Raw genomic sequence first — 12,303 nt, 5'->3', positions numbered from 1 at the left:
AATAGATTAACCAGGAATATGTTATTCAAGTAAAATTAATATATATTAGAATTATGTTTGTTTTCTTGGTTATTTTCTGTTCAGTTTTAAAACAATGTTGACAATTTATAGTGCCAATAAATTTTCTTAGGATATCTCTATATGGTCATATTGTGAAGGGGAAACACAAAACTTTGATGTTCTGGGTTGTTTTTTTTTTAACTTATTTAAGGGAAGTATTCATCACAATTGACTTCAAACTTTAGGAGAAACCATTGACATAATTCAATAGTATGCAAATTTACTGTCATAAATTGTTATTGATACTTCCCCATTTTTGCAATAGTTGTAATTTGAAATTAGTCCAATGTAAAAGTTAAATACTTTATATTAAATCCTGGAGTGCTTTCCTAAATGAAATAGTGGCATTTTGGTCATGGAAGTTTATAACTAGTTTAGACAAATATCTCTTATTATTCAATCAAGAGGTAAGAACTAGGTCTCTAGAACATAATTTTACACTTTCTTCTCATTGTAATTTAGCATTTTCAACAATTAAGAGGGTAGCTGACAGATCACAGTGATGCCTGCAAAGGTACTGGTGAAAATGTACCAAGAAAAATCACAATATATATTTTCCTTCATGTTATTATTAATAATGAAGATTTTTTGAAATATTCATGCAAATTACCAATTTGAAATTATGGTAATTAATAAACCCTTTGTGAGATAATGTTATAAAAAACATTGACCAAAAAACTAATCTTTTTTTTTTTTTTAGTATTTTGACAACTCTATTTCAGTATTAGCTTTCCATTGTAAGGTTTTATAGTTTACTTTATTTATTTAAATTTCACTTGATAGCAGATTGACGAAGTGGTGCAGAGTACTAAATGTTTATGAGCTTTGCAGTAAGGACAACCATACTGAAATAATATGTAGTCTTTTCTAGAATCATGCATTCTTCTTCACACGCAAAGTATGTGCTCATGACATCATTTGTATGGATAAGCTCTTTCTACATCCAGTGGTTGTGATTAATATATGCTAAGCCATGGATGTTCTTCCAGAAGTCCCCTTTGTGACATACAAAAGGCTTTCGGACATAGCTGCTAGCCAGGACAAGAGGTAAAGTCTATGATTAGTACACATCATTTTTCAGTGAATGACACTAATTGGTCTTTATGAAGTTCCAACCCAATGACCTTGATTTAGCTAAGGCAGGAGCAGTTCATACACACAGGTCATTCTGGACAGGACTTTTTCTTTATCCCTTTATTTTGTATCTAGTCTAAAAGCCATTATCTCATATCCTGGACATACGAATAATGCTATGAAAAGTAACAAAATTTATAGCTTCTCTGCTTTCACCAATAAACACACACAAACACAGTTTACAAAAGGTGAGGTAAAAACAGAAAACTTTCTATAACAATGAAAGCAGCTTATATTTTATATTCAGCTCTTATGTTTTTAATTTTTACTGCCAGCGGTAAAGCCAGAAAAAAAATATTTGCATGAGGAAAACAAGTGATCCAATGAAAAGAGAAATAAATGTCAAATCAGACCCGTGAAAACAATCTAATCTTTGTATCTTTAAAAAATACCATGTGAAAGGTCTGTGTGAACAATAGTTTGTTGTTCATATGACATATTTTTGCTTTGCTACTCCACGGTTTGTCCTATTTTAGGTGTTGCAGGGGGCAAAGCAGATGTCTGTCTCCAAAGTCCACATTATTAACCCCTGTGCTATTTTGCCTCTCTAAATGTGAAAACATACTTTTGTAACAACAGGGAAGCAAAAAGGTGCGTTTTTTGTTTAAGGTCACACAAACACAGGTCTCCTGATTTTTGAGAGGACACACACAGAAATTCACCACGGTCACTTTTCTCTAATTCGGGGAACACAAATGAATATCCAAATGTTAGATGATGGAGAGATTAGTGACAGGAAAAAAATATTAATAACATAGATACTTCAGGTTGAATTAGGGTTAAAATATGGCACTTAAAACAAATTAATACTATTATACTTTGCTCTTCAATGGGCCCATGCGTCAAATCTTTTACGTAATGTTATTTTTTGATAGAATATAAATAGGAATTCTTAAAAATCTGACAATTTGTTCTACTTGAATGACTTGTGTTTGAGATAACTATTTAAAAGCAGCATAAGTGAAACATGGTGGTATTTAAAAAATATTTTTATTCTATGACATTTTTTATATCTATAAAGTCTGAATTCCAACATTAGACATTGTATTTAAAAGACAGCTTTCATTTGAGAATTTCTGGGTATGAATCTCATTTTCAGTAACAAGACCAAAGTGAAATCAAAGCTAAACAAGCATAAGTGTGTGTGTGTGTGTGTGTGTGTGTATGTACACATACTCTTTTTTTTAAATTTTATTTTATTTTTTCAAATACATTTCTCTCTGCCTCCCCCCCACCATTTTCCCTTGCCCCCTCCCTCCTTCCCTCCCTCAGCTCTTCTCCTTTGGTTTTGTCCATGAGTCCTTGCTATATGTTCCTTGACTTTCCCCTTCCCTTCCCTTTCCCTGCCCCCCCGCCTCCTTCCCTCTTGTCTCTGTTGATTTCTTTTCCTTACTTTAGAGGGCAAAATATTGAAAGAGATGAACCTCTCATTTTTAATGTTAAACCAAGCAAATATTGATAATCTGTTAGGTCTTTGCACCAGAAGACTGAGAATACATAATAACTTTTTTTCCTGCTGGCTGGGGGCAAGCAATTTAACAAATTCCACAATTGCTAATATGAAGTCTGTCAAGTATATATAATAATTTTATATTTTATATAAAATATAAAAATAAGGGGAAAAATAAGATGGGGCAGATCAAGACAGTTAAATAAATTCTAGGAAGAAAAAAGAAAGAACTCATTTTTTCTTAAAATGTCAGGGATTATTTATTGTGCTACTACACTTCTCGCTGCCCACTTCTCGCATCTCTCACTTTGACTATACTCACTCTTCACAATTTTGCCTCAGTTAACTTAAGTCTGGCTTTTGCCCCCACTGCTCAGATACAGCCTTTCTTGTCAAAATCACCAGTGATTCCTACATTGCTAAAGCAATATTTATTTTCAATTTTTATGTTACTTGGCCTACCTTCTGCATATAAAGCTTCACTCATTACAACTTCTTCATGATACTTTCTCTTGCTTTTTTTATGATATTACTATCCATTTGTTCTCATTCCCCTGTGGTGGTTTCTACTATTTTCCCCAACTTCTTAAAATTGGAGTGGCCCAGGAGTCAACCTTCAGTTGTCTTCTCCTCTTACAGCCTTAAAAATGTTGTATCTTCAGGCTGAATCTCTCTGAATTCCAGAACCTATATCCAACTGTGTACACAGCAACTCTGCTTGGGTATCTAACAATCATTTCCAATGTAACATCTGTGAAAATGAAATTCTCATCTTCCCCATCGCAAACCTGCTCCACAAACAGTCTTTTCCACTTTACAGCAGCTCCATTTTCCCAGTTGCTCAAGCTAAGAATCTTAGGGTCACCTGTACTCCTTGCTTCTTTTCACATCTCACATCGAATCAATGAGGACATTTGATAGATGATATAACTTTGAAATATATGCAGGACCTAACTACTCACCTCTTCTATCCTTACCACCTTGATCCTACCTACTATCATTTTTTACTTGATCATTTTAACTTATCCATCAGCTTCTACACTTGCCAGTAGATTGCTCCCTAATTGCAATCTAGCATTTTTCTTAAATAATCGCAAGATTGTTTCACTTATCTCCCAAAAACCCCTCAATATTTTCCAATTTGTTCCAGGCTCTATGGCTCTGATCTATTAGTTCTTTGATTACATTACTCTTCTCATTCAACATGCTCTGTCTTTTCTCCTGGACACCACAGCCCTTGCTATCCTCCCTTCAGTAAAGCTTTCAACATACAATGAATGAAATTTGTCAGTGTTGCCTGTCCTAGATAATAATAGGCTGTTTATTTGCCATAGGAGGTTGACTTTGAAATAGTCACAGGTCTACCCAGCTACCCAGGGTTCCGAAGATCCTTTAGCCCCTTATTTCCAATTCCAAATTCAACTCTCAAATAGACCATGAAAGGATTGCTTTGAGAATTTTACTGGATGGCTAAATTCACACTTTCATTTTCTCTATTTGACTAGAAATAATATTCATTTAACATTTTTCCTAATCACTTTAGATTGTTACAATATATTTAATTAAGCTTTCAAGCAACTTATTTAGTATACTGCATTGACAATATGATTCATTTATAACTTTCAAATAGCCAGGCATTCAGGCATGTTTGCCTTGGAATTCAAACTTGAATTAATTGGACTTTATGTGAATGCAAATGTTTTTAAAAGTCCAAACATTTCCTTAGACAAAGAAAATACATTCATGCTTATTGAGCTCTTTCATTAATGGGAAGTATACGGTTTTGGAACATGTAACTTCTAAATTATCTACAGTAAAAAAATAACAAACAAAAACGGGGGGGAGTGCATAAAACTCTTAAGATTCTGATTCAAAACAAGATACTTCAATCCAATAATTTAAAATATTTTAGAGACAGACAAAAGCAGTCTGTACTGTTGAACCATATAGTGGAGCTCTCCAGTGTGTGAGAACAAAATGACTGGGAGAGAGTGACGGGGCATCAGGGATGTATGTAATGTATTTTCCTATATATAGGTGCTTCACTTTGTCGAAACTCATCTAGATGTACACTTCTCTGTATGTAGGCAGCATTTCAATAAAAATGTTATAAAAAATTGCTATATACTTGTCTCCCAAAAATGTGCAGAGAGAGTACCTTTCTCTCTATCATCATAGTAAACTAGAAAACAAGTTTATAGCCATAGTTTTCAATAAACTAGTAAACTAGGTATGGCCTCTCAAATGCACATGGCACAGTTTGATAAAGCCTGATCTAGGAATTGACCTGAAATACCAACATTATTGAGATATTTAGACATTGCATATGTTTGCCTGTTCAAATATATCTATTCATTAAAGGAGGACCCTAAAAATAGACTCAATCATTAGTGCATTTCCCACCGGAGTTTCTCAAATATTGTGGTTTCCAAAGCCCTTCTTGTCTGATGCCTTAGTATCACCTGGGGTCATTTTTAGGCAAATTCATGGGGCCTCAATCAGACTTTTTAAAAAGATTTTATTCATTTAATTTCAGAGAGAGGAGAAGGAAGAAGTAAAAAGAGAGAAACATCAGTGTGTGAGATAAATAATTTGTGGTTGCCTCTCACACATCCCCAACCAGAGACCAGACTCACAATCCAGGCATATGCCTCGACTGGGAATTGAACCATTGACCCTTCTGTTTTCAGGACATGCCCTACCGTCTGAGCCACACTAGCCAGCGCTCAATCAGGCTTTCTGATAATTATTTATATGTCTATTTCCTTACATACTTAAATTTTACCCTGCCTTATCAGGTTCCCAAATAATTTTTTACATATGGTTAGCTTACACTTTGGCACCCTGAAAAACAGGCGGGCATCTTGATTCAGTGGGTGCAGCTATGCAATCCACTTTTCAAAAACAAGCACTTCACATGACTCTGATTTGTCCAATCAACAGTCATTTGAGAATCAACTGGGTCTGGCTTTTGGCTTCTCTCCCTTAGACTTGAAGGAAGCCATTACATTGAAAGTAGCCTAGACCAACTCTGCTCTAGCCTTGAATATGAATGATTGTTACTGTTTTTCACCTTTAGGCAAAGTTTCAAGTTTCAACTGGATCTAAAAGTTGGAAATGAAAGTGCTGGAACTTCACTTACCTAAAGAATTTCTTGGTAGGGTCCTGCTTAGTTCACTAAGCTCTGCAAATATTTGGGGGTCAAAGGTCTAATAACTGGCAATTGGTTATCTTTATTTTCTATAACTATACATTTTTCTTTAGGAATGTGTTAGGGAGAGATGGCTGTGCGAATCATGTTTTCCCTGGATCAAAGGTCATATTATTATTACCAATTAATTAATAATCAAAAATAAGTGTATTGTTTGCTTCTTAACCTTTCTTAATAAAATTTTATTTCCATAAAACCAACAGGATCTTCCTTTATTTAAACTTTAATACTCTAAAAATTCAAGAATGCATAGAGTTTGACAGCAAGCTTATTTATGAAAGCTACTAAAATATGAGTGCTTACAAAACACAAAAACACCTGATAACTTATCAGATAAAATAAATTATTTTTAATATAATACAACTGAATTGTTTATAACATCATAAATAAAGCAATAGCATATATTCTTGGTGGGAAAGGAATACATTTTGTTTGACAAAATAGAAAAAAATATCTTCACTAGACAGAATATAGATGACATACTCCCGAAAAAGAATTTATGATATGACAATAAAATAATATTGACATACTTCTCACCTAGATAATATTTTTAATAAAGTGAAGTATATTTTGTTTTCACTTGAAATAAGAATATTTCCATTCCATTTATAATTTACTGCAATGAAAACACAAATATACTTTCAATAATAAAATTATTTTTGTTTACATAGAGTTTGAGACAAGAACTAGTATTATGATGACTGATGCAATTTTCAACAATTTAAAAAAGAAAAACTCAATCACTTTGGGGAAGACCGTAAATTCAAAAAACTCTAATCACAAATATGTCAGACTATTTGGCTAGTGTTTGAAACATGGGAATCGCCTTGGCTATATAAATGATGAGGCAGGCCAGTGACAAAATTATGATAATGATGGAGTAGTAACTTATTTTCTGGAATGATTATAATCATGTTTTTAGTTGTGGTCAGTGGATCGGGCATTGTCCCACAAACCGAAAGGTTGCCGGTTTGGTTCTCTGTCAGGGCACGTGCCTGGGTTGCCGGCCAGATTTCTAGTTGGGGGTGTGAGAGAGGAAGCCAATCAATATTTCTCTCTCACATCAGTGTTTCTCTCCTTTCCTTTCTCCCTCTCTCTAAAAATAAATAATAACTTAATCATGTTTTATTCCCCTTATTTTGTCCTGCTCTTTACCCCTCCATCCAGCCAATGTTGGGTTGATCTCATTACCTCAACATTTTCTCAACTAGGAGAAAACCCATTCAAATGCCTGATGTGAATGGCCAATGGGAATACTCCATCCTGGAATATTTTATTTCCATAAACCATCATATAAAAGTAGATTTTTAAGATACTTAGAATATTGGGTTATTTTTCAGAGACTAGGAGGTAGTGAGAGTTTGTTTCTTCTACGTCCCAAGCTGTTCTTGAGAAAAATAATAGTGATTAGCCCTATTTAGCTCACAAGTTTTTAGACATATCCTTTTAATTTTAGCATTCCATACAACAACCAAGAAGCTTATAAAAAAAACAATTACTTGGCAACAATCATGTAGGAGGACTAGGACAGTTTACGTGCGTGAAGGGGTGTCTTGTGCAAAAATATGGCAAGGACTGCTCAGAAAGTGACTTTCATCTGAACATTGTACTGCACAATACTTCAGCTTGCTATTGTACTCTTACGATAACCTTTGCAGACAAGAGGGTGTTGCCAAAATCAAGGTACTGTGACGAGAATGGATAAATTGACTTTCTTCTTCCAAGTAATTGCAATCACCTTGTATGGAAGGAAAGAGGTCAAGTAAAATATCACCTCTGTGTGTCTTTTGTCAGCTTGCAAATTTGGACATCTACTGTATTCAATGGCTATATTCTATTTCTGTCCTGAATAACCCAGCTGGATGAATAACTGAATGAGACGAGAGGACGCCAAACATTCTGTCCTTTTATTAATTTCCATAATTGGCATAATAGGCAATTAATTCAACCTAGTACTTAGAAGTTTTCGTGGACAACCAGGAGGAAATAAAAGGATACAGTATTCTTTTTAAAGAAACAAAAATGTTTTATGTGGCAATCTAACAATTTTTAAAAAATATAACAAAATTAAAATAAATGATGAACATTTAGCAAATGTATCAAATATGTCAATGGATTTCCAAAACTGATTCATTCAGTAATACATGGAAGTATTACTATTTCAGTACTAATAATAAATAATGCCTGACATTCCTGTAGAATAATATTCTCTAAAATGCATAGAGGACTTTCTTTCTTCCTCACCTTAGAGATCTTGCTATTGGGGTAGAAGAAGTGAGCTTCTTCTTGCTGACCTGTTGAACCGGGATATAAGTTACATGAGTGCTTCATTATTTCAGCAGAAATCCATAAGAATTGGGAGAGGGGACCATGGCTAGCAGAGTTCCAGGATTATGAAAGTATGTCATCCATAGCATTTGGCTTCACTTGCTTCTTATGTCTAGACAACTTCAGCTCTCATATTGTTTCTTCTCCTAACCATGGCTCACTGAAGGGTCCTATTCAATCTTTCCCCAAAGGAGTATTCCATGCTTTTATTTTCTCCACTTTATTTTTCCTTTTTTTTAAATTTATTTATTTATTTTTTCATATACATTTGTCTCTGCCTACCCCCCACCACTTTCCCTTGCCCCCTCCCTCTCTTTCTACCTCCCTCCCTCAACTCTTCCCCTTTGGTTTTGTCCATGAGTCCTTGCTATATGTTCCTTGACTTTCCCCTTCCCTTCCTTTGGATAAACTGTCAATACTCATGCTATAGCAGAAAGAATAGTAACTTATAATTCACAATCATCTTAACAGAGTTAATGAACTTTGATAGTTCTTCCACTTTCATGGGAGAAGCTATCCTTTCTATTTTAGAAGCCATGACTGATGATCTGTGACTCACTATTCTCTGTCCATACATGACAACTGTGATCTTTCAATTGACAAAGTTCTCTGTTGGAAATTCATGAAGGGGGCAAGTTGTCAAGTGACCTGAAGGCAATATGGAGAAGCCTGATCTATTTTTATTCATTATTTATTTATTTTTGGGGGCAATACTCTATCGGTAATGTGGGGAGAGGTACCACATAAGGAAAAGAAGCTAAGGGTTGATAGATGTGTGTGAGGTGGTGGGCGCTGAGGATAAAAACTTGAGAACTGCAGTGAGCATGGAGAATTGGGGGGCATTCAAGAATAAATTCCAGATGAATCTGGGTAAGGTTTGAAAACTGACTGGACAGGGACATTTGGGAGCCAATAAATACCTAAGAGGAACTGAGAGCTCAAGATTGGGTGAGTGGCTGATTTTTATATTATTAATGGAAAGAAAGTAGCCTAAGGAATATATTTACTACATTCTTAATTTTACACAATTGTATAATAGTAGGAGCAGTTATACAGCCAGTAATTGGAAGTACGAATGCAGAAATCAGAAGGGAAGTAAGCCTGAAAGCCTAATTTTCATACTTGTGATTTCCTTGAGGGCAGAGCTTTCATACATCTCTGTCTCCTCAACACCAAGCAAAATGTCAGGCACCTAATAAGCCATCAGAGAGGATTTGGCAAGTTGGAAACTACCAGATGCCATTTGCTTTAAAAAGTTTTCCATTGAATCCCTGTAACTAAAATTTAATTGAGATCATTATTCAGATAGAAACTAAACATTGTTTAGCATTGTGACATTGGAGATTCATGTATGTGGTTACAGTAGCTTGTTCTCTTAGGCCTCAACTGTTCTCAGATGCTGCTATTCTTTGATACCCAAATTACTGAAGCAAAGTGACTTGCTAGGAAAACTGGCACATCAGCATTAATATTTAAGCTCATTAGTTTCGATTCTTTGGCTAATTTTGTGTATCAAAAGTGTAACTTTTCTTTAGAAGAAAAGATATTTTATTGACATATACTCATAAGTGGCTTTAAACTGTGTCTTCACATGTATTTAAATGCAGTGAAGATATACTGGAGAAGGTACTCGATTCCAGCAGCCTTAAAAAGTTTACTGTGCTAGGGGAAAAAAAAATAATTACAACAAATAAATGAGTACCATCTATGCACTGTAAATGCATAAAGGTAGGGGTTTGGGCTGCGATGTAAATAAATATACTACAATCTTCCCTCTTGTAAAAGTCAAGAGAAAATAAACAAGCAAATTCAACATAGAGTGATTAGAGCCACAATAGAGACATAGGGACACGCAGAATGCAAGGAGGGACTTCTAACCAATGGCCATGCCTTTCCAGGGGAAGTGTCATCGTGGCATCTACAGCATTGATGGTGCATCAATGTGAATTAGTGTTGATAAAGGGAGAAATGATTCAAGAAGAGGGACAGCATCTGTAAATGTCTGGAGCCTAGAAAGAGCACGATGAGTTTAGGGCACTGTAAGTGGTCTAATACGGTTAGAAGAGAAAGCACCTAGGGTGACTGATGAGAGCTTATGATTTGCATGCCCATGATGTGGAAGGAGAAGAAGCTCAAAGTCAGCCTGATAGATGGCATGAGTAGGTCAATGAGTAACAACATACAAATCAGAGGGACCATGATACAATGATGTTTGTGATGTCATTGTGACCCTTGCTACTAGTTGTTTATCAGATTCAGCTAAAAAAAAAGTTATTTTTGAATAACTGACAGTGAATTATTAATAATTTATCCATTTTATCTTTCTATTAGATGTCTAGAGTATTAAAATACCAACTATAAAATTTTTAAAAAATGGTACATTTATAATAATGAAGGTGAATTTTCTAGGCTTTGTTATCAACACTCCATGCATGAACCAGTTCATTATCATCTACAATCTAAAATGTGATTTCATATTTCTGTATCATAGATGTTTTTTGCTTTATAACTATGGTGATCACATAACATTTTATCCAAATTGGGGCATTTTTGAGAGTGAATATTTATACAAGGACCAAAGACATACATATTAACTGTACTGGGCAAACCGAATATAATACTCTTATTTAAATATGTATTTTTATCTTAAAGTATGATTAAATGGTTACTATTATTTAAAATTTAGAATAATGATTTGATCTCGAACATTTTTTCCTCTTTTAACTGACATGTTTTAATCCTTTAATATTCTAAAGTTAGAGAACTACTCCATTTTGTCCTTCTCGTTTCACCTTTACACTTTGTCAGAATACTAAATAAATCACTGGCAGAAACAGGTAAAATGAAGATGCTAAATCTCTAATTCATCACACTCACCCACAGTTAAATGAACACACAACTTTTTAAAGCAGAATTTTTCTTCAAAGTCTAGGAAAAGACATTTCATTTTATTTTATTGCACCTTAGCTTCCAATACAGAAATTAGGATCAAATCCAATAAAATCTTTTATGGCCAATGAAAATGAAGCATTATTAAAATAAGGAAAAGGGAAGAAGGTGAAAGCCTTACTACAGAAGAGAACGCCCATATTGTAGCAATTTAATGGACACCTACACAAAGCCACAATATTCAGCTATTATTCAAGCAGGAGGCACATTATGATTCTTACAGACTTATACCTTTGCTTATTATCCTCTCGACTGCACACAAAACACAGTAATTTTAACTAATAACATCTGTAAAAAATTCCATTAAAATATAAAATATTAATATAAATTAAAAATACCTGCATTTACTCTAATTGAGGTTTGTTTCTGTAATTGAACTGAGTTTTATTGTAACTGGGTAAAATAAGACAACTGACTTTGATAATGGGGAAAAATAATTGATTTCAGGTTTCATATGAGGTAGTTTGGAAACAGCGTTTTGTCAAGTTTCTTAATTCCCCCAGAGAGCAGCCTGACAGGGCTCCAGGTAGATAGCAGACAATGGACACACAGTTTTGAGTTTTATACAGTCCTGTGATAAACACATGTAGTCAGTGCAAGAAGATGGATTTCAGGGATGACCATTATATACAAATGGTAAAAGATGTCTTTGTTAGATGACTCCCAAAACACTACTGAATTAAATCCAAGGAAAATTGCAGTTGTACAGAAGGCTCTCTGTGGTCCGGCTCCATACCTCATTTCCCTGTTAACTGCTTGTAGCCTGCTACATCATGCCTCTGGGCTTGTACTTCTGCTGTTCCTGATGTACAAACATTTTTTTTTTTTTACTTTTATTCATTGGACAAATCCTTCTGGTAGAGCAAAATTTAGCTTGGGATAATCTCTCTCCAGGAAATTTTCCCCGAGTCCTCAGGTTAATTTAAACATACCTTTCCTGTGCTTCATCATCCGTTGCGTGTCATCCTGATGGCAGTTACTGTGTTTGTTATATTTGATTCATTGGCTTATATGGCTTTTTCCCCTTCTAGACTATAAATTTTTTTAAGGACAAAGAACCACTAAATAAACACAGGATCTGGTATGTATAATAATATAACTGGGTTCTAATAAAGTATGCCCTAATTAGATGTGACATTAAATATGTGTCTACATCTTACTGCTTCTCGTT

The 12,303-nt window shown here is 34.5% G+C and overlaps 1 protein-coding gene across 13 annotated transcripts in view; it reads right to left on the bottom strand.

Annotated features, from left to right (window-relative positions):
* PCDH15 (protocadherin related 15) overlaps positions 1-12,303 on the bottom strand; it is a 704,528-nt gene that overhangs the window by 330,299 nt on the left and 361,926 nt on the right. The window lies entirely within an intron of this gene.

Source organism: Pteronotus mesoamericanus, unplaced genomic scaffold, assembly GCF_021234165.1.
Source record: "Pteronotus mesoamericanus isolate MK-2021 breed Mesoamerican mustached bat unplaced genomic scaffold, CSHL_Meso_final contig_24, whole genome shotgun sequence".
In the NCBI taxonomy this organism is placed as follows: Eukaryota; Metazoa; Chordata; class Mammalia; order Chiroptera; family Mormoopidae; genus Pteronotus; species Pteronotus mesoamericanus.
This window is presented reverse-complemented; position numbering and strand designations above follow the sequence as displayed.